This window comes from Belonocnema kinseyi, chromosome 9 (assembly GCF_010883055.1).
Source record: "Belonocnema kinseyi isolate 2016_QV_RU_SX_M_011 chromosome 9, B_treatae_v1, whole genome shotgun sequence".
Lineage (NCBI taxonomy): Eukaryota > Metazoa > Arthropoda > Insecta > Hymenoptera > Cynipidae > Belonocnema > Belonocnema kinseyi.
The window spans coordinates 115103389-115124831 of record NC_046665.1 but is presented as its reverse complement, the minus strand read 5'-3'; positions in this window follow the sequence as shown (position 1 = coordinate 115124831).

Sequence of the window (21443 nt, the reverse complement as noted above, 5' to 3'; positions counted from 1 at the left end):
TCTGGAATATGTTTAGAGTACTTTGTACTCATTTTGGATGTGAGATTCATTTCGACGAATTTTTATTTGCACGAAGTCTAAATATATTTTTAAGACTATATATCATATCATTGTACCTACCAATAGAATTAATCACCAAATATAAGACCAAACTATAAACAATGCTCATCTTTTCAAACTAAAATAAAAAATTGACTACGTAACTAACGTGTGTTTTGCTGCTTGATTAGATTAAAAATTCCTTATCTTATAGAATGTGTTCTCCTCAATCTTGCCTTTTTTATATTACAAGCAGTATTTCACGCGCCACGTCGCGCGCCTATTTGTCTTTTATGAAAAAGAATAAATTAAAATCCTATCTTTTCTATGTTATACATATTTAATGAATGTTACACAATATTGATATATTCAGTATTCTTTATCTTTATCTTTCTTACAATATTGTTGATCTGAAACTGTAATTAATCTTTTATAATAGGACTTCAACGAATTATATATTTTTTTGTAGAAAATGAAATTGCACTTTTTTATTCCAAATGAGCTTTTCTTATTAAAAATTAATTTACACCTACCCGCATGAAAAAAGTTTGCATGGTTCCAGCATGGCAAGGCGCTTGGAAATATCTGGCTAAAGCATGAGTCACGGCTGAATGGTAGCGTAAGGCGCAAGCCTTGATCCAGTCCGTTTCCCATGCTTAGGACACGTTAACCACAAATGAATATTCTGAAGAACGTGTAAGTGTCAGAGAAAATGAGCTTGCAGTAAAAATGAAAATCTTAGGTTTGCCAAAAGCCGACACATCTCGAAATGGCAAGTTCACTATCCCTTAGCACTAAGTCGCACACCAGGCAGTTTTACACGCATTCCAGGAGAACTTAAAAAAAAATTTAAATTGTGCCAATTGCCAAAATAACTACCATTAGTGAGTCGAAGATCCGGATGCACCGGATTGAGCATCAGGTAGTATAATACGTATTCTACGAGAGCTTTTTAAAAATTCAAATTTTTGTGAATAATGAAAACAGTTCCAAATGGTGAGGCGACGACCCGGCTGAACCAGGTCACGCCCCAGGTACCTTAACACGTATTCTACGAGAACTTTTTCAAAATTTAGATTGTTCGAATAGCCAAAATTACTCAAAATGATAAATCAACAATCCGGGTGCACCGGATCGAACCTTAATCCTTTTACACCTTTATAAATTATTCAGTAGTCTACATCTTTCCTTTGATAGATTTTAGTGAAAGTAGAGGATTCGTGACAAAGAAACCCAAACGAAAAAGCGCCCACGCAATGAGTCGCGCTCCGTAAAAAAGGCGGACCTTTTTTACGGATCCCGACTCTCATTGTGAGAGCGGTTTGTCTTTTGGGCTTTTTGTCAGGGATATAAAGTAGATATATTTTTTAAATTGTGGATACTCTGTTAAAAATTTGTGTTGGAAACTTACATTAAATGTATTGGAAGTTTGTTTACCAAATGTAAAGTAACGCTACAATACATAATTGTGTTGTTTCTAAATTCTGACATTGGTATAGTACCTCACATATACTGGGATTTTATAATACATTTATGGATTAAAAAAATTTAACGGAATTCGTACAAAACGCGGAATTCACGGATTTCATGAATAAGGGTAATTTATAGAATTCAAGAAATTCATGGAATTTGCGGAATTAAACAAATTCAGTGAATTTACGAAATTTACGCACTTAGAGAAAATGACAGAATTTACGGAATTCACGGAATTTAAGGAAATCAGGAAATTCATCAAATTCAAGAAAATCGGGGAATTCATGCAAATTCTGGAATTCGCGGTGTTCATGGAATACACGGAATTCATGGGAATCACCGATTTCATGGATTTCACGGAATACACGTAATTCATCGAATACATGGAATCATTGGAAATTACGGAATTCATGGATTTCTTGGAATTTAAGATTTACGAATTCCTTAAATTCCATAAATTTTATGACTTCTTTGAATTCCAAACATTTCTTTAATTTTTTGAATTCCTTTATTTTCATAGATCCTGCAAATTCTCTTAATTCTGTGAATTCCGTACATTCCGCAAAATAAATGAATTCAGCAAATTTCATAAAGTCCGCATATCCCGTGAATTCCATAAATTCCGAAATTCCACTAATGTTGTGAATTCTTTTATTTCCATAAATCTTACGAATTCCTTTAATTCCTTGAATTCCGTGAATCCCTAAATTACATGAATTTCATCAATTCCATAAAGTAAGCTTATTCCGTGAATTCTGTAAATTTCTTTGATTCAATGAATTTTTCGAATTCCGTGAGTCCCATAAATTGTATGAATTCCGTAAATTTCTTAAATTCCGTGAATTCCGTGAATTCTACAAATTACTTAAATTCTTTTAACTTCATGAATTCTGCGAAATTCTTGAAATTCCTTGAATCGCAGGAATTTCTTGATTTGCATAACATAATTCCTTGAATTCCATGAATTCCGAAATTCCATTAATTTCGTGAATTTCTTTATTTTCATAGATTCCGCGACTTTTCTTAATTCCGTGCATTCCGAAAATTAAATGAATTTCATAAATTCTATGAAGTAAGCATATTCTGTGAATTTCGTGAATTCTGTAAATTCCGTACATTCATTCAATTCAATGAATGCTTCCAATTCCGCCAGTATCATGAATTCCATGAACCCCATGATTTCCGTAAATTTCAGGAATTCATCTAATTCCTTGAATTCCATAAATTCTGAATTACCATTAATGTTGTGAATTCCTTCATTTCCACAAATCTTGCAAATTCCTTGAATTCCTTAAATTATATGAATTTCGGCAGTTCCATAAAGTAAGCATAATCCGTGAATTCCTTAAAGTTTTTTGATTCAATGAATTTTGCGAATTCCGCGAGTCCCATGAATTCTATCAATTCCATACATTCTATAAATTCCTTGAATTCCATTAATTTTACAAATTCCGTAAACTCTTTTAATTTTATGAATTCCGCGAAATTTTTGAAATTCCTCGAAATCCAACAATTTCTTGAATTGCATTACATAATTCCGTAAAGGAGGTGGGTCTCTAAGGACGCTTTTTGACCCAATTTATATTTGGTCCGAAAATTAGAAAAACTTCCTACAATATCTACTAACAATAAGAAGTCAATTCCACATTCAACGGACCACCCTAATCCCCCCTATTCAGCCAAAGCACCCTTTTTAAAAATGAAAACTTCACTGCTTTTATATAGGTTTTTGGGGTCTCTGATTTCGAATCCAAGGTACACTGACCTCCATCACATTATATTCAAGGCCATTCGAAAGTCAAACTGCAAAAAATCTGATAGAAAAATACATACATAGGTTTATGGGGTCGCTGATTTCAAATACGAGGTTCATTGACCTCTACCATAACAGTTTCAAGGTCACTAGAAGGTTAAACTAGGGTAAAGGTCAACTTAAAGCCAAGTCAAAAGAATCTATACCACTGTAGAGCTGAAAAAAAGTATTTTTCTGGATTTTTCTATTAGATTTTTTGCATTTTGACCTTTGAATGACCTTGAATTTAAAGAAATAGAGGTCAACGGACCTTGGCTTCTAAATCAGCGACCCCAAAAACCTATACATGTATTTTTCTTGATTTTTGTTATTGGGTTTTTTCCCAAAAACACTGCATAGAAACTGTGAAATTTTCGTTTTTGTAAGGGTGCTTGGGGTGAATAGGGGCATGAGGGTGGTCCATTAAATGTGGAATTGACTTTTTATTGTTAGTAGATACTGTAGGAATTTTTTCGAATTTTTTGTGCCAAATCTAAATTGGGCCAAAAACCGTCCTTAGAGACCCTTCTCCTTTCATGAATGCCATAAATTTGGCGAATTATCTGAATTCCATGAATATCGCGAATTCCGAGATTTTCGTGAATTTCTTCAAGTCCTTGAATCCCATAAATTTTTTGAGTTCCTTGAATTCCACGAATTCTGCGAATTCCGTGAGATTCGTAAAATTTCATGAATTCCGCCAATTCCATAGATTTTGTGAATCACTTGATTTGCATGAATTCCGCGAATATCATGTACTCTGAGAATTTCGTGAATTTCGTGCATTCCGGGAATTTATTGAATCCAGTGAATTCCGTGAACATTCTTATCCCGGTCGATTTCTGGTTAGTCTTCCTGGTCGTAAAATCATTATTCAAAAATATAGCTAAAGACCTTGGCTGAAAAAATATAAAGTTTAATTAGCACAAAATACGAAGTCTCACTACTTTAAGGACCATGTGTTTCTCGAGTTAATCGAATTTTCTACTGATAAGGCTCTTTGCCAAAGAGCGAAAGATTTTAGAGACAAAAGCAAAAGTTAAACAATTTGCTATTAACCATTTTAAACATTAAAATATTTCAGTTTTAATGCTGAAAAATAACTAAATAATGCATTTGTTAATTGGGTTTCTTTGAACAATTATCAAATTTTATCAATTAAGGCTAATAATAAACTTTTATTTATCATCTTTGCTGTTTCTATTATGCATAATATCTATTTATTTTTGACTTAAGAATCATGACTTTAAAGCTATTAGAGATGTATTAGAGATTTAATTCTTAAGTTTATTGCTGCTTTACGTGGTGGTTGATCGTTTTTAATCGATAATTCAGCAATAAAATTTTTAATTAAGAATTTCTCTTTTTTGACGCAAAATTAAGTTACTCTGTTGAAATTCGAGCTAGTTTGTTAAAAATTCGTTTTCTTTGTTGAATATTGAACTATTTAATTGAAAATTTCTTTCCACTTGATTGAAAATAAATTTTTCATATAGAACTTAAACTATTCCATTATTGCTTAAAAATCGATTTGTTTCAGGTGAAAATTAAAAAATTTGATAGAAAGTTGATTATTTTGAAACAAACTCGACACTTTCGATAAAAAATAATTCTTCTTAAATTAAAATTCAACTACTCGTTTGAAGGAAGAAGTAATTGATTAAAAGTTCATTTCACTGCTTGAAGATTTAATTATTGTGTTGAGAATTCTTTCTTTCTTGTTTGAAAATTAATTTTTTGGACTTAACTAATTCACTTTTAGTTAAAGACTAATAGGTTTTAGTTTAAAATTCAACTATTTTGTTAGAAATTTACTTTTTGCTGGCAAATTCATCTTTCCGGATTGAGAATTTTTTTTCATTTATTTTCATTTATCTTTTCGGGAAAAAATAATTATTTATTTATTATTCTTGGCTAAATGCAACTTTTTAAAATAAAAAATTATATTTTTTGTGAAGAAGTGATATTTTATGATTCAAAATTCAACAACTTGGTTGAACATCTTCTTTAAAAATTCCCTTTTCGTTGCTAATTATTTCACTCTATTAGTCAAAAATTAAAGAATTTGGTTAAAACATTAATTATTTTGTAGAAGAATCAAATACTTTCCTAAAAATTAAATAATTTTGTTAGAATTACAATATATTTCGACTAAATATCTTGTACGTTTCATATTACATACATAATATATATAACATGAGCTTGACCTTCAAGATTATTTAAAGGTCAGCTTTGTTTTGTTTTTTAAATGAGCACCCCTATTTTTAACAACGGCAATCAAAAAAACGGGAAATTTTACGTCCAAAAATATACTCAGGTCATGGGTCGAAGATGACCTTCAACTTTAACTGAAAGTTTTTAGACTTGACCTTGAAGGTCAAGCTCAAGGTCAAATTCGAGGCCAATACTGGATTCTTCAATGAAAGTTACTTCAAAAATAGCCTCGACCTTTTTTGCAAACACCTGAGTGGAAGCAGTACAAGCTGGTCCCGACCCATACCTGGGTCAAGCCTAAAACCCTTCAGTTGAAGTTAACGGTCATCCTTGACCCATGACCTGAGTTCATTTTTGGGCGTGAAATTTCCAGCTGTTTCGATTACCGTTGTCAAAATCAGGGGTTCCCATTCAAAACAGAAAAAAAGTTGACCTTGAAATAACCTTTAAGGCCACGCTCAAGGTGAAATTCAAGGTGACCACTGGATTTCATGTTAAATGTTACTCCAAGAATGACCTTGACCTTGTTAAAAATCCAAGAAGCCACCTTCAATGGTAAAACAAAGTTTATATGATTTCACGTATGTATAGCAAAATTGTGCAATTTTCCCCGAGTACAACGGATCTTTGTTTTGTCATAATGGACTACAAGGAATTCATTTTGATTCTCTAGAAAATCACAGTCTTAAAATCATCGATTCCAAGCGAATGAATCAATGCTGACTATTCTGTTGTCAATTGTAATAAATTGTATAATTTTCATAAATTGTAATAAGCATTATGGTAAGCACAATGCTTAATTTTCCTATTTTGATATTGATTTCTTAAATGAAAAAAAATTTCTGGATTAATTTATGAAAAAAATAATGTAATGGGCAAGATGGCGAACACAACTGGTGAAAAATGTTCAAGAACACACCGTGAAGGGTCCGCACTTCTCGGTAGTGTGGGGATCTTAGTTGCCGCATTACTACAATTACCTGACATATATCATATTAAATTATACCTTGCGTATAATTATAAATTATACAGAGTCAACTCTATCATTATAATGATGCTACCAAGGACCCACTAAAAACACCACCCTTTCTCCTTGGCATTATTCCCCCCGAAACCGCTTTCGCATTACTTCAGGGGGTACCGTTTTTTAATCGTGCCTCGGCTCTCCTCTTTTGTCCCAGCTTGGGAATCTTCTGTGTGTTTGGGCTTCTTGTCGGAACTGCCCAGCTCCGATGTTAGCTTCTGTGTACGGGAGGCTTCTTTAATGAGGCTGCCTCCCTATACGCCAAGCATCTCAGCGTCCCCGGCAGTTGATCGGTCAGGGGCTTCTCTTCTTTTGCGGCGCAGAGGTAGTACTGCGGCGTACTCTTGCACGCTACAGGCCTGTGGCCCTCCTTGCCGCATCTCCAACATTCCCTCGTTCTGTCAGGACCCTCGTAACAAGCTCTAATGTGGCCGTAGTCTAGGAAGCAATAGCAGCGTACCCTCTCTACCTTCTTGTGTACACGACAGGATACCCACCCTACCTTTAGGTGTCTCTCCACCAACTATTCTGCTAATTCCACCAAAGCCCTCAGATTGCCTCTGTAGGGTCTTTTTGTAAGGCTGACTTTCACCTCTCCCACATAATTGATGCCGAAGTGGCTTCTTACGGCCGCTTCGATCTCTCCTACGTCTGTTGAGGTGTGCAGATCTAAGACCTCGACCTTCACCCGGAGAACGAGCTCGTGCACGCTACCCCCTTCACCTACAGCTCCTATTATGGCCGCCGATAGCTCGGCTCTTCTCTTTCCTGAAGGCGCTTGTTCTATAAGGACCTCTCCGTTTCTTTTGCTGTTTTCTAGTGTCGCTGGATGCAGGTTTCTCTCCTATTTTCACCTTCTTTGGATTCGAGGTCGCAGGTGCTGAGGCGTTGCGGCTTTTCGGCTTCTTACACCTTTGCTTGGAGAAGCCAGCCTCCATGGGATTCAGGGTGGTCTCCCTCTCTCGCTTCCTATCGCGGGGAGTGGAATTCACCATGGCTTCTTCGGTTTGAGTGACATTTTGGTTTGTCCTCTTCTTGATCCTCTCCTTTCGGGTCATGGCCCCCATTTTGGCCATTCGTCCAACATTTTTGATCAAATCCCTATGAAGCCCTTCGGTCGTCATAGCATGATCTCGCAGTTCCTCTTTCAGACGCTTGGTTAGCATCAAGAGTAAATTCGGCATTACGGTCTGTCGTTACTTTCATCCTGCTGGGGCTTCTTCTGTCTTGCGACCTTCAGCGCACTCTTCTTCTGGCTTTTCCTCCTGGATTATTTTATCTTCTTTCTCTCTTTGGTTGTCTAAGATCTACGACACGTCTCTGGTAAAGATGGCCCAAGGAAAATACCAGCATGGATATGGACAAACTAGGTAATTTCGCCACCTTGTGTGTTATAATTTATTTCTAGCTGTTGATGCTGTTTCTCTTATCTCTCGTTTTGGAAGTGAAGGAATCCAAAACTACATCAGCTGTTTGAAGTCTGGATCTCCGTTCTCCAACTTTCGCACAGATGTGAATTTGGCCACTCTCGCTGGTCTCAACTTCCCAAGGCTGTTTCTAGAAAGCAAGGAAAGATTCTTGGTTGATGACTCGGCTCAGTGAGGCAAAAGAAGACGGAACGAAGAGAAGAAAAGCCGACAGGGCAGAACAATGGAAAGCGAGCCTCCTTGAAGCCTCTCTTGAACGTAGGAATTAAAATTTATTACTTATTACTTATACTTATTACTTCTTTCATTAATCATTGGTAATTGGAAAAAATTAACGTAGATTCTGACTTATCCTGCAGTATAGTTTGTGAACTTAAGGTGCAATCCACGTGCTGATCGGCGACTCTCTTGTAAACTGGGGTGATAAGATAGGATCTTAATTCCCCTGAATGGTTTGGCCAAGATATTGATTTCTTTGATTGCCATTATCTCTATCGTTTTCTTTGATTTTTATTTACTCCTTGGCAAAATCATACTATTATATACATTTTCATGCGTATTGTATTAGTTTTGCTTATATCATAAGTCTTTAAATTATTTTAACGGGGTGCCGAAGTCTGGAATCATGTGCCATTAACTCTTTTAGCCAAATTTATTTAAAATTATGTAATCCCCTCTGAATAATGTTAAGATCACTCCTCCTCTCCTTTCGATATTTTAGCAACCTTTATATAGTTTTACCTTAAAATTGTACAAATTTCACCGATTTTAAGAAGTTCCCCTGAAGTTACATGATTTCTTCTATTCGTTCTTTGATTCCTTGTATTTATTGTTAGGTAAACTCGGATCTTGCTTTTTAAAAACATCGTGTTAAGTGAAACATAACCCCTCTACCACTACCTTTTTAAATATAAAGGCTAAGCTAGCCATTCTTTCCGAGTTCTAGTTGCTGAACTAATATTTTCTTGTTTATTTGATTTTACTCTATTTATTTTTATTCGCGTTTTTCTTCTCCCTTATTATCTATTTTCATTCATGTAACTTATTAAAGAATTTTGCAGGCTGGAAATTGTGGGGTTTAAATCTGAAATATATCTTTTTTATCATGCTTGTATTTCGTTAAATTTAGAGTGTTTTGGTAAAAAATTCATCTTCTTGGTTACAATATTTTGTTGAAAACTCGTCCTTTGTTTGATTGAAATGCCATTCTTTAAAATTTTAATTCAACTATTCGACATTTGGTTGAAAAGTTATATTTTATAGTTGAAAGTTTAATTATTAGATTAAAAATGAATGTATTTTTTCCAAGGTTAATTTTTTTTGGTAATAGATTAGGGTTCATAGTTGAAAATCCATTTTCTTGGGTGAAAGGTACATCATTTTTATTAAAAATGTTTTTATTTAATTGAAAATTGATTTATTTTGTTGAAAATTCGTAGTGGAAAATGATAGTGGAAAATGCGTCTTTTTGGTGAAACATTAACATTCTTGATTAAAAATGTATTTATTTGGTTGAAAATTCATTTTTTGGATAAAAATTATTTTTGGTTTGTTTGTTAAAAACTGAACTATTTTATTGGAAATTCTTTGTTTGGTGTTTGAAAATAATGTCCATAAAAGAAAATGAACATGATCACTTTCTGCGACGGAAAATTTATCAAGTTGAAAATTTGTCTTTTAGATAGAAAAAAATCTTCGTTGGAAATTCATCTTTATGGTTAGAAATTCATCTATTTGGTTAAAAATTCAGTTTTTGGGGTAAAGATTTAACATTTTAATTTAAAATATTTTTCTTGTGTAGAAAATTTATATTTCTGGTTAAAAATGTATACATTTTGTTAGGCATTTGTAATTTTACATATTTATTTTGACATTTATTATTTATTATTATTTTATTATCATTATGATTATTTATTTATTTATTTTGGCATTTGTAACTTTCTTGCAATAAAATTTAATCTTTTCGTTGAAGATTCAACATTTTAGTAGAAAATTAATTTTCTTAAATAAAAATAAAAATATTCCATTTTTGGTTTAAAAATTAACTTCTTTAGTTAAAAATATATGTATTTTGTTAAAAATCGTCGTTTTTGACAAAAATATTGTTCTTGGCCAAAAACCCACCTATTTGGTTAAAAGTAGTTTTTATTGAAGATTCACAATTTTAATTTAAAGTTAAGTTTTTTTCTTGAAAACTTATCTAAATCTAATGTGTTTTCTAATTTTGTTTCGATTGAAAATATTAATTCTTTTAACCAAAAATGTAATAATTTAATTTTTTAAAAAGTTACCTATTTTAGTTGAAAAATCTTATATCAGTCGTATATATTTCAATAGATGCATTGAATAAATCAAACTTTTTCACCCTTTATGTGAACTTCTGATCAGTGGTGTCAGAACGCGGATATCTCTGCCATGCGCAGTACGCCGGTGGCGGCACCTATTTCAGCAGCCAATGAGAAGTTGGCGGGAACTTTTAAATGCGGAAATTTGCACTTGATAATTTTTTAGCAAACTGCTAAAACAAAAAACAGTCTACTCGCCGTATAACATTTACAATAGTCAAATTATGGTTAAATACTTATCATTAATAAAAAGTACTATTGCATATCGGTTATATAAAATATTTTTCTTTTATCAGAGATATCCGCGTTCTGACACCACTGCTTCTGATTCCGGACTAATCGCGATTTCGTAGTGACAAGTCTGTGTGAGCCTTTGTGAGTTTGTGTCTCAACTCTATCTAGAGGACCTCTACGTAATTTAAGAGAAACACGGCTTATCTGCTCGCACGCGTCGTGAATATTATATTTTGGAAATGGGTTGGTTCTATCTCGGAGAAAAAAAAAATAAAAAGGTACTAACTCGTGGAGACCAAATGAAAGAATGCTACAGAGTTAAAGTAGTCCGGCTACTGAGAAAGCTAGTCAAAACTATGTCCATTAATTTTTTTCGATTCTAGCTACATTTTTAATTCTAGGCTACATTTTGCTAAAATGAAGCTGAAATACCCTGGAAGCAAGCATGAATGAGCAGTAATTTAAATTTTACATTATATTTTCTGTTTCCAAACAAGTTTTTGTAACAATATTCAACGTGTTTTATAGCCGAAATTTAATCATTTTTGGAACCCGCGAAAGGTTTCTCCATAAGATCCCACGTTTTCTGAAACCACTTTAAACAGTGTTAATTCAAATTTTAACCTGAAAAGGACCCCTAAAAAAGGAATTATGTGAAAGAGGACATATTTCTTCGCAAAAAAAACTAGTTTTAATGATTTTTCATCTGATCGATCCAATAGCCGGACAACCTAAAAGGGAAAGGGCCCCTAAAAAAGGCATTATGTGAAAAGGGACATATTTCTTCGCAAAAAAAACTAGTTTTAGTGATTTTTCATCTGATCGATCCAATGTAAATTTATTTTTTCTAGCATTTACCAAGAACTGGACTTTTAAATTCCTTTTAATAGCCTGAAACCTGTTTAAAAATGTAAAAATTCTTAATTAATACATTTCAATTTCTTGTTAAGTTACAGTACTTTTTATTACTTGATTATGGTAGTCTTAAAAATTATGCTAAAAGAGGATTTTGTTCTTACATTTACACATATGCAATATAGATTTAATAAAACTTTTTACTGAATAAGTTAATCGAAAAATAAACTCATCTTATACTTAAATAAATACTAATTTCTAAATTTAAATAAAATTGATATAAATCGTTAAAACGTTCTTAACCCTTAAAGTTCCCCATGGGGTCGTTAGTGCCCTGACACTTTATATTGCAATTTACGCACTTCGTTCTTCTTCAGTTTTTAATTTTTTTTTCGATGTATTAAACTCAAAAAATCATTTAACAATTCAGATTATTTTATAATAAAACACTTAAGGGAATGCCCAACAAAGTTTCAAGCAAAAATATATCTTGGGAACTTTTAAAACTGCGCTTGCGTCGCGCCTAACAACCCGATTAGTCACTGTTAGCGCGCTGATTTTGAATTATATAAATATTCAGATTTAATATTTATGATAAATAATGATTGAAAAATGCATCAAAATTAATTACTTAAACCTAAATTAGAATTTTGGTGTAACCGATAAAAAAATAATGAGATTTTCATGCATAAAACGTTATTAATTCTGACATCAGAAATTAGGACAAAAAAATGGATTTATTTTTCTGAACTTAGAATTCATAATATTTTTTTCATTGAAATCGAATTTTTTGTGACTCTCACTCTAAAATTTTATTTTAGGGTTAGGAAAATTATATTTGGGAATTTCTTAATTAATAATAAGTAAGATTGAATAAAAGTAGCTAAATATAAATATTTTATACAATTACTAAAAATTATGCATGTAATATGTATTAACTTTGGCTCCGAAAATAACAATATATAATCTTATTTTGACAGCACTATTACATTTTATTGAAAAAATTATTAAATTAAAATAAATTTTTAAAATAAATAAAATTAAATTATTAAAAAATTATTCACTCTTCTGACTACTAAAATTATTTATACAAAGTGCACGAAGCAGCTCTTGTCCGTACAGATTTACATGTGGTTTAAAAAGAAAATTCTCTTGTAAGAAGTGATTATAAGGAAATTATTAAAATTATAGATTTTTTGTTACCAAAATAATTTGAATTGGAATAAATTGAAAATAAAACAATTATATTTTAGCTGTGTGCAAAGTGTGATATTATTATATAAAGTTATTTTTAAATCTTTTATTTATAGGTGTTCAGGAAAATTAACAAATGTAATTTTTAAATGTTTAAAATGTAATAATTGAAAGTTTAACTGTTCAGAATATTATAGTGATATTATAAATTAATTATCACTTTTTGCTGATGGAACTAATTAAAACTTACCAATAAAAACAAAAGTAATTTAAAATATTTTTTTTTACAAATTTCTAAACAGGTTTAAGGATGTAAAACCTGTTTGAAATTCCTGATTATTATCAACCTACTAAACAGAATCAATTAAAAAATGCTGCGATTTACTATATCCGGGAACTCAATATTCCTAAAATAACCATTTGCCAGAGTTTTATTTACTAACAGGACTTTTTATTTTTCAGGAAATTTCTGTTTTGGTATTTTGCCATATTCGGGATTTTTAATATTCTGCAAAAATTAGTGTTGAAAAGCTGAATTGTCTAGAAAAGTAAGAATGTCCTATTTGTTATATTAAATTATTTGTGACAAACCATGTGCCTTAAGAGTTTAAAAAACTATACATAACTTTATAAGTTTATCATAAATTTTCAAATTATGACATTTCTTGTTAGTTAATATTCTTTTAATGATAAAACAGTTCGATTTTTTGAAAAAAAAAACAATTTTTGTCTGTAGCATTTGAAAATTGGAATTGGAAAATTCCAGAATAATCAAATTCCCGACAGAAAATTGCCGAATTATAAAATCTCCAAATTGAAAAATTTCCAAAATTAACAAATGTCAATTTTTTCATAAATTTATTTTATTGACTACAAATACAATAATGAAATATTATTTTTATTAATTATTTTTAATGCTCAATTTCGGGAATTTTACGATTCGGCAATTTTCTGTAGGGAATTTTCCAATTCGGTAATATTATTAACTGCAGTGAATTTTATTATTCGGGAATTTTTCAATTTGGTAATATTATTAAATGTCGTGAATTTTATTATTCGGGAAATTTCAAATTTGGGAATTTTATAATTCAGGAATTTTATTATTCGAGAATTTTAATGTTTGGGAATTTTCGAATTCTTCATTTTTATTTTTGGACAATTTTATTATTCGCGAATTTTAATGTTCGGGAATTTTTAATTTCGTATTTTCATTTTTCGGAAATTTTCTATTTCGCGAATTTTATAGTGTCGGAAATTTAAGTTTTCGGGATTTTTCATTCACCCCACTTCCAGCACAACATTTCCTGACGAGAAAATTACATTTTGATATAACGTACAATCTAAATTTTTGAAACGATTGACAATTCTTTGAGAGAAGACTTTTTCTAACATAATTTTTTCAAATATCCATGCAAATTTTTACGAAACAATTTTCATACACTTCATTGTTTTAAACAAATTCAGTGAATTTTTAAGCATTTGCGTTGCTATTAACTTTATTTTTTTAACACTGAGTATGCAAAACATATAATTTGCATGTCTAGTAGAGGGAGGAAAATGAGTCTTTCTCTCCCCGGGGAGAAAAAGTCAAATTGTCGAATGATCGCGTTTCAGCGTGTGTTAAAAAAAGAAGGCAAAATTGTGAAGCGGCGCGCGCATCGTCTCCATCCATACTTATATGTAGGCACCAGCCCCCTGCCTCGACCGTGTATGTATGTGCAGTAGTAGTTTCCTTACGATCTGGAGGGGAAGTGTTATTTAAACTAATCCTACAGAGGGCGCCACAAAAAGTAGGTCTGACTTTTTCACTAAATTGCATTAAGAAAAAGCAAAAATAATGAAAAACTTGATGCTGTTTGCAAATAAACAAAAACAAAAAAATAAGAGTAACAATTACTAATTATTTGAAAAAAATTAAAAGTCATAAAAGTTTGTAGTTTAAAATGAATAAAATTTAATTTTGAGATATATTTTGAGAGCAGTTCGAGCTTCATATTTCTATGATTTATTTTGCTGATATTATTGATTTTATTATTTGTTGTAGTTAAAAAAATTAATTAACGTTAAAATTATAAATGTAGCTAATGAAAAAATTAATAATATTTAAGACCTCAATGACAACATTATGTAAAACATATAAATGATCGGAACAATTAATAAAAAATATATCACTTATGTCCAATATAAATATAATAATAATTAATATATGTAAGACTACAGCTTCAGTTGAAAAGTAAAGAATCTTTGAACCTTTAAATTCTTAAAAATTTCAAGTTTTGAAGGAAATATTTTTAAAAAGTAATGGTAATTTTAATAAAAATGTTTGGAGGGAATAATTTGGTAAAAAGTATATGACAAGACTGATAAATGAGAAAATGGATTTAATATTATTTAATATAATGTACATGTTTATATAAATTAAACCGAACATTATATATACATTTATACAGTTCAATAATTTATTTACTGAATCATTTACTGATCATTGCCCAGTTTTCGAAATAATTTAAACTATTTTTTAGAGAGAGAGATAGGAATGCATTCAATCAAGACCCTTTTTATGTACAGATTTTCGTATACCAGGGCACGTCTAATCATTTTAAGGAAAATTTCTGTTGAAAACTTTTACAAAATGCATTGGAAGTTTATTTCCGAAACGTAAGTATTGGCATTTTACAATACGAGTAGACGAGTAGCCAGTATCACTTCTGATATTTCGACATCTGTTGAAGAAAAAATGTAAAAAAATTTATCATTTCTCAGGACACTTATTGTTGCGGAATTCAAGTAATTAAAAAAATTTGTGGAATTCACGAAATACACAGAATTAAAGAGATTGATCGAATTAAATAAAATCACAGCATTTAGGAAATGCATCAAATTCATGGACTTTCACAAATGTTTTGAATAGCAAGAATTCTATAAATTCACAGAAAAAAGAAAGTGTTAATGAAGCACCAATATTAGGGTACCATATATATTCTTAACCATATATATTCTTCTTAAATACTTTTTAAATACTTTTCAAGATTTGAAATACCCATGTCTAAATGCATTGTTTATTATTTTGACAGCTTTGCTAATGGTATGTCATGGTCATTAAAGTTTAGCAGGTGCGTTGTTCGCACTTTTTAAAATTTAGCTATTAGGTATTTCAGATTAAGTGGGGATATCCAAGATGTCTGCACGATGAGGGGCAAACAATAATACCAAATACATGGGACGAAACTTTATTTTCATGATAACTTGGAAAATAATTATGTTTCACAATAAGTGTATTCAAATATTATTTATATTTTTTAAAAACTATTAAATTGAATAATAAAATTGATATTTTATTCTGTAACTGTGAAAAATAATTTTTTCCCAAGTTATTAACTAAATTAAGTTTTATCCTCTGAGATTTATATTAGTGCTTGACCCTCATTATACCATGGACATAGGAAACACGGTACTAGGCATGCTATTCTAACTTGGGTGAGCCGGGTTGAATCCACGAGAGGGGGGAGAATTCCATGAGTGTGGAGAGTCGCCATCTTACGATGTGCCATTTGATTATGCGCACGAGCATTTTTGCCGACAAACTGTGCATGAAAATATAAACATGTGGGCGCTGCCATGTTTGTCGCAGGACATCAAAAGGTGGCGGACCTCCCCCCTCATTGCATCACCCCCGCAATTGCATGACTAGTACCTTGTTTCCTATGTCCATGTATTATACAGACAACTTGCCAGGTGGCGTCATAACTTAAAATATTTAATACTAGAAATCTTAGCGCACATATAACTGTAGGGAACCAGGCACTGACAGAGTTATTGGCAAAGCAAAAGAGACAGACTATGAGTCTATGAGTTATCGGAATAAGTTATCTCTCCCGCGCAGTGATCTGATTGGCTGTTTACCGCTCCCCTCTAAATGAAGGTTAAATAGTTTACATGTATGCGCAAGTAAAGAGCTATTGATGGAGCAAAATTGAAAAGACCAATCTTGTAACTGTGGCAGAACGCGGATATCTCTGGCATGTGCAGTAGTTATTCCTGTGTATTTTTAGGTTATGTAAGGCCATTTGTCAATTTAAAAATACACAAGGATCACTACTGCGAATGTCTGAGATATCCGCGTTTGCTCACAATATAACCTTTTATCTTGCATAAATCGTACCTTAATAAGAATGCATAGTGGAGCATCTTCAGATTTAACTGAATAAAAAAAAACATTAGGATAACGTACAAATTCAATTTGATCAAAATAAGAACTTTTTGGTCAAATTTTATATTACTAGACATCAATCTAGAAAGTTTGAAATATTTTTCGAACCATTACTTTATTATTAACGTTAAATGATAGGATAGAATTTTAACCCTTAAAAACGCAGGCGGGTCTCAGAGGCCCGGTAGGTCACAATTTTCGAGTTACAAAGAGTTGTGTATCAAGTATGGGCTTCTGCATAGAAATTTCTTTTGGCGAAGTCTAAATACATAAAAAATCAGGTTTTCTGAAAATTCCATTTGTGGGATGCTCCACAGAAAAGGGTATGTTTTTTACTTACATAAAAAGGCAAGCCGGGCCTCGCAGGCCCGCTTTTCATTGCAACATCAATTTAAAATACCGTGAAGAAAAGAGTATGCATATCACTCATGTTTGCATGAAAAAATCGTCTGAGTGCATAGTTTTAATTTTGACAGATATTTATTCTTAATTTTAAAGGATTTCGATATATTTGCTTTGTTTGTTTCTAAAATACATCTACTGCTTGTAGGTGCAAACATAATTTCTCGGGCAAACTCTTTCAAATGAGCGCTCGCATTTGCAACGCGTGATATTTTGATGTTGTAGTGATTATGTTGTCATAGTTGTTGAAATATTCAAAATCTATTTGATATCTAGTAAAAAATATTGATTGAAATTATTCAATTTATCAGAAACTTAGTTTTTTCTATTTTTTGAAGATTTTCAATTTAGTGAATAGTTTTGTTTCCCTTAAAGCTGACATATAAAATACGAGTACAATCTCTTAATATCAAACTTGATCTCAGTAAGATAAGATTGTGGCCCCGCAATACATACGATTACCAGCTTCTATTCTAATCGAGATACAGAACACACATTAGTTACACAGTTAACTAAAGTTTTTTAGCAAATTGAAAAATATGAAGATCGCTTATACTTTTGTCTTTTATTTAGTGATTAATTATATTGGTAAGTGCAATAATATATATGTTACTGTGTATACCCGAAATTAGTTAAAACTGTTTGTAAGTAGCCAAAACGCGAAATTATTACGATCATTGGTCAAAACTAGTTTTAGCTAGTCAAAGAGGGAAGGAAGAAACCTAGTAATATCGCATTTTAACTAGTTAAATCCACGTAGCCTCTGTGCACGTGCACAGATGCTACGCTGCAAACTATGCATGATGAAATTTAAATGTGCACAGATGGTACACTTCCAACTGTGCACGATGATATTCATACAAGTACGTGTGTTACCTTCTTATATGTACGCGTGCACAGATAACATACTGCCAACTGTACACGTGCACAGATGGTACACTACAAACCGTAAAATATGAAATTTTGATGCACAGAGATGGCACTCCTCCAACCGTGCGAGTGCACAAATGGTATGCTCTGAACTATGCATGGTGAAATTGGAATGCGCGCATATAATATGCTCTTGTCTATGTATAATGAATTTAAGGCGAGGACGGATGTTATCCTCTCGTGTGTGTATGATGAAATTTTAACCTACACTGATGGTACACTAACAACTATGCACGATTTGCATATGCTCGGTTTGAAAATAATTTTGGTGCTAAAAAAATGATGTTTGTTAAGAATTTGATCATTTTCGTAGAAAATTAAGGTAGTTCTTTAAAAATGAACTTCATGCTTAAAATTTGTCTTTTCCCTTGACTTTTAAAATATACTCATGCATACATTTTAGCCAAAAATATCCAAATTTGAACATCAACCCAAACATTTTTCAAAGAAAAAGTCCACTTTCGGGATAAATTCAACTTTTCAAATTTTTATATTTATCATAAATCTTCTAAAATATTTTCATGCGAACGAACAAATGAGTATAATCTATTTGAATGAAAAGTACAGTTAAAAATTCGTCTATGAAGCTTGAAACATCTAATTCATTTAATTTTAAAAACTGCTGTCAGTGCCGGCTTTTAAATAATTGCCATACAGGAAGTTAACGATATCTCAACATACGAGTATATTATTTAGAAAAAATGACTCGTCTATTTCTTCTTGCAGAATTAAGTTCACAATCCGATGACAACTTTCCTGATAATAAACGCCGTGGGCGATTTTCTATTTCTTCTTGTCGCATAACTCAGTACCCTGGCGAGTCCCAGCCTCGTGTAGAGACTAGGCCTATATCACCTATTACCAGGCATCCTCCTGGCACACCTCGTGGTACCCGGAATATTATCATCAGGTCTGTTCCTATTATGCCTGCTCCTGTCGACCGCACTCCTACTAGGACTGTTTCTCCTGATCTCGAGCCATGTATTCGTGCCAGGTCGAGGTCTCCTCGTGCCAGGTCTCCTTTGGCCAGATATCCTCGAATCAGGTCTCCATCTGTTAGGTCTCCTCCTGCCATGTCTCCTCCTGCCATGTCTTCTCCTGCCATGTCTTCTCCTGCTAGGTCTCCTCGTGCCATGCCTCCTCCTGCCATGTCTCCGTCTGCCAGGACTTCTCCTGCTGAAAGCCATACTTATAAGATACTTGGATATGGACTTGGACAACTTGGACTCATTCGGCTTATTCCCCATGTCAATCCATATCGACGATTCGAGTTTCGAAGATACACATTTCCTCCCTATGCACCACTTGCACTGAAATTAAACAAAAATGTTTATGGGCCCCTGCCAATCTCAGAACAAATTGTGTTATCAACAACAGGTGGTGAGGTTTTTGCAATATTGGAGACCAGTGGTTTCCTTACTGGTTTGTATGTCATCCGTGGTCAAAATCAGCGGGCGAAAATGAACATAGGAAACGGCGTTGTTCAGAACATGACTTCAGATGAAGTTAAGGAATGTCCAGTAGGCCCACACCAGTATATAGGTAGCAATTTCAGCACAGTAGTCGAAAAACTGGATTCTCTACAGATTAACCAATAATTCCGTTAAAAAAAGTGTGTATTTAGAAGAGCAGTACTCATTGTATGTGTAGCAATTTTTTTTCGAACTCATTTCAACTTCACTATTAATTTTTTATTTCGTGATAGTACGTTGTAATTATTATGTGTGCGTGGTGATTATTATACTCTGATTTGTTAATTTGAATCGTATACATTTTGCTTTTATAGATTTTAGCAAAAGTTGATTTAATCTAAAAGTTTATTTAATATTGTAAAATTCCTAAATTTATAAAACTTTTAATAATGGAAAATTATAATTTTTTAAATGTATGAGTCATAATATCTTCGCTACAATCTGGTTTAGTGATCTAATGCTCTGTTAGTATCAATACAAAATTGTTTTACTACTGTGAATTTGCTTAATTATTATTTTTGTTGTTCAATGCAACATTATTCTCAATTAAATATACCGTTCATTTAATTTGGATTAATTTAATTATAACTGTATGCAATATTTATGATATTCGAGCATTGACCTTGTTATTAAAATTATCCATAGGAACATTTCAGAGCAGTTATTGTCCATTAGGATTAAACTATGGTTAAAAAATAAGATTCTTCAAATAGAAGAAATTACGAAGAAATTATGTATAACAAACTAGGAATTAATCTTTTTTTTTGTTAACAAAATAATGTTTATTAGAATAAATTTAAGAGAAATCAATCATTTTCGAACTGTGTAAAAAGTCATATTTTTTTTAACAATAATTTTTTACGTTTCTAATAGGAAATTCAGGAAAATTAACAAACTCAGTTTTTTAATTTCTTCTCTGTTATCATTTTAAGTTTGTCCGTTTAAATTATTATAGGGTGGTACCTTGTAGTCTAAAATATGTAATAGTTGATAGATTAAGAGAATTTCAATTCAAAATATAATTTTTTCAATTTGGGGAATATTTCTAAGGATATAAAATCTGTTTTTAATTATTCAGTTATATCAATCTAGAAAAAGCGTTGCGCTGAACACTCATGAATGTTTTTGAAAATTATTTTAATTTTGTATGTAGTTAAACGACATTTATATAATCATATACGAAAAATTAGGAATTTTGAAACCTATAGTTAATTTTTGAAAAATAGAATGAGGGTTGGAATTTTTATTTTATTTCTAATTTTATTGGTTAATGTCACCATTGTTTACATTAATCAGTTTGAAAATTTAACAATTTGCGATGTACTGCATTTCAATATATTTGAAAATCTAATATTGTGGGATTTTAAAATGTCGTGCTTAAACATTCTTTGTAGTTTCATTTTCTTTCGGGAGTTTTTATTCTTCGGGAAATATCTGATTCGCTAATTAATTCTTCGATATTATTGTACAATCAGTATTTTGAAAATTCGCACAATGGAAAATATGTTTGCCAAAATAAAGTAATTTTTTCCTAATTTGGAACTCAATGGGAACTATCTCACAAAAATAAACAATTATTCGTAAATTTGCATGGTTATAGTCATACTATAATTGAAAAAAATTATTGACCAAGAAAAATTATTTATGGTTTTCTAATATTGAGATATATTCGAACTTTGATAGAAAATCAAGAGTATCATTCATAGTTTTACGCAGTACATTACATTGTTGTAGGTAATTATGTTAATATGTTAAAAATTTTATTATATACAATAAAAATGATTTATAATGAAAAATTATTTTGGGTAACATTTTCACTGTATTGAATATCT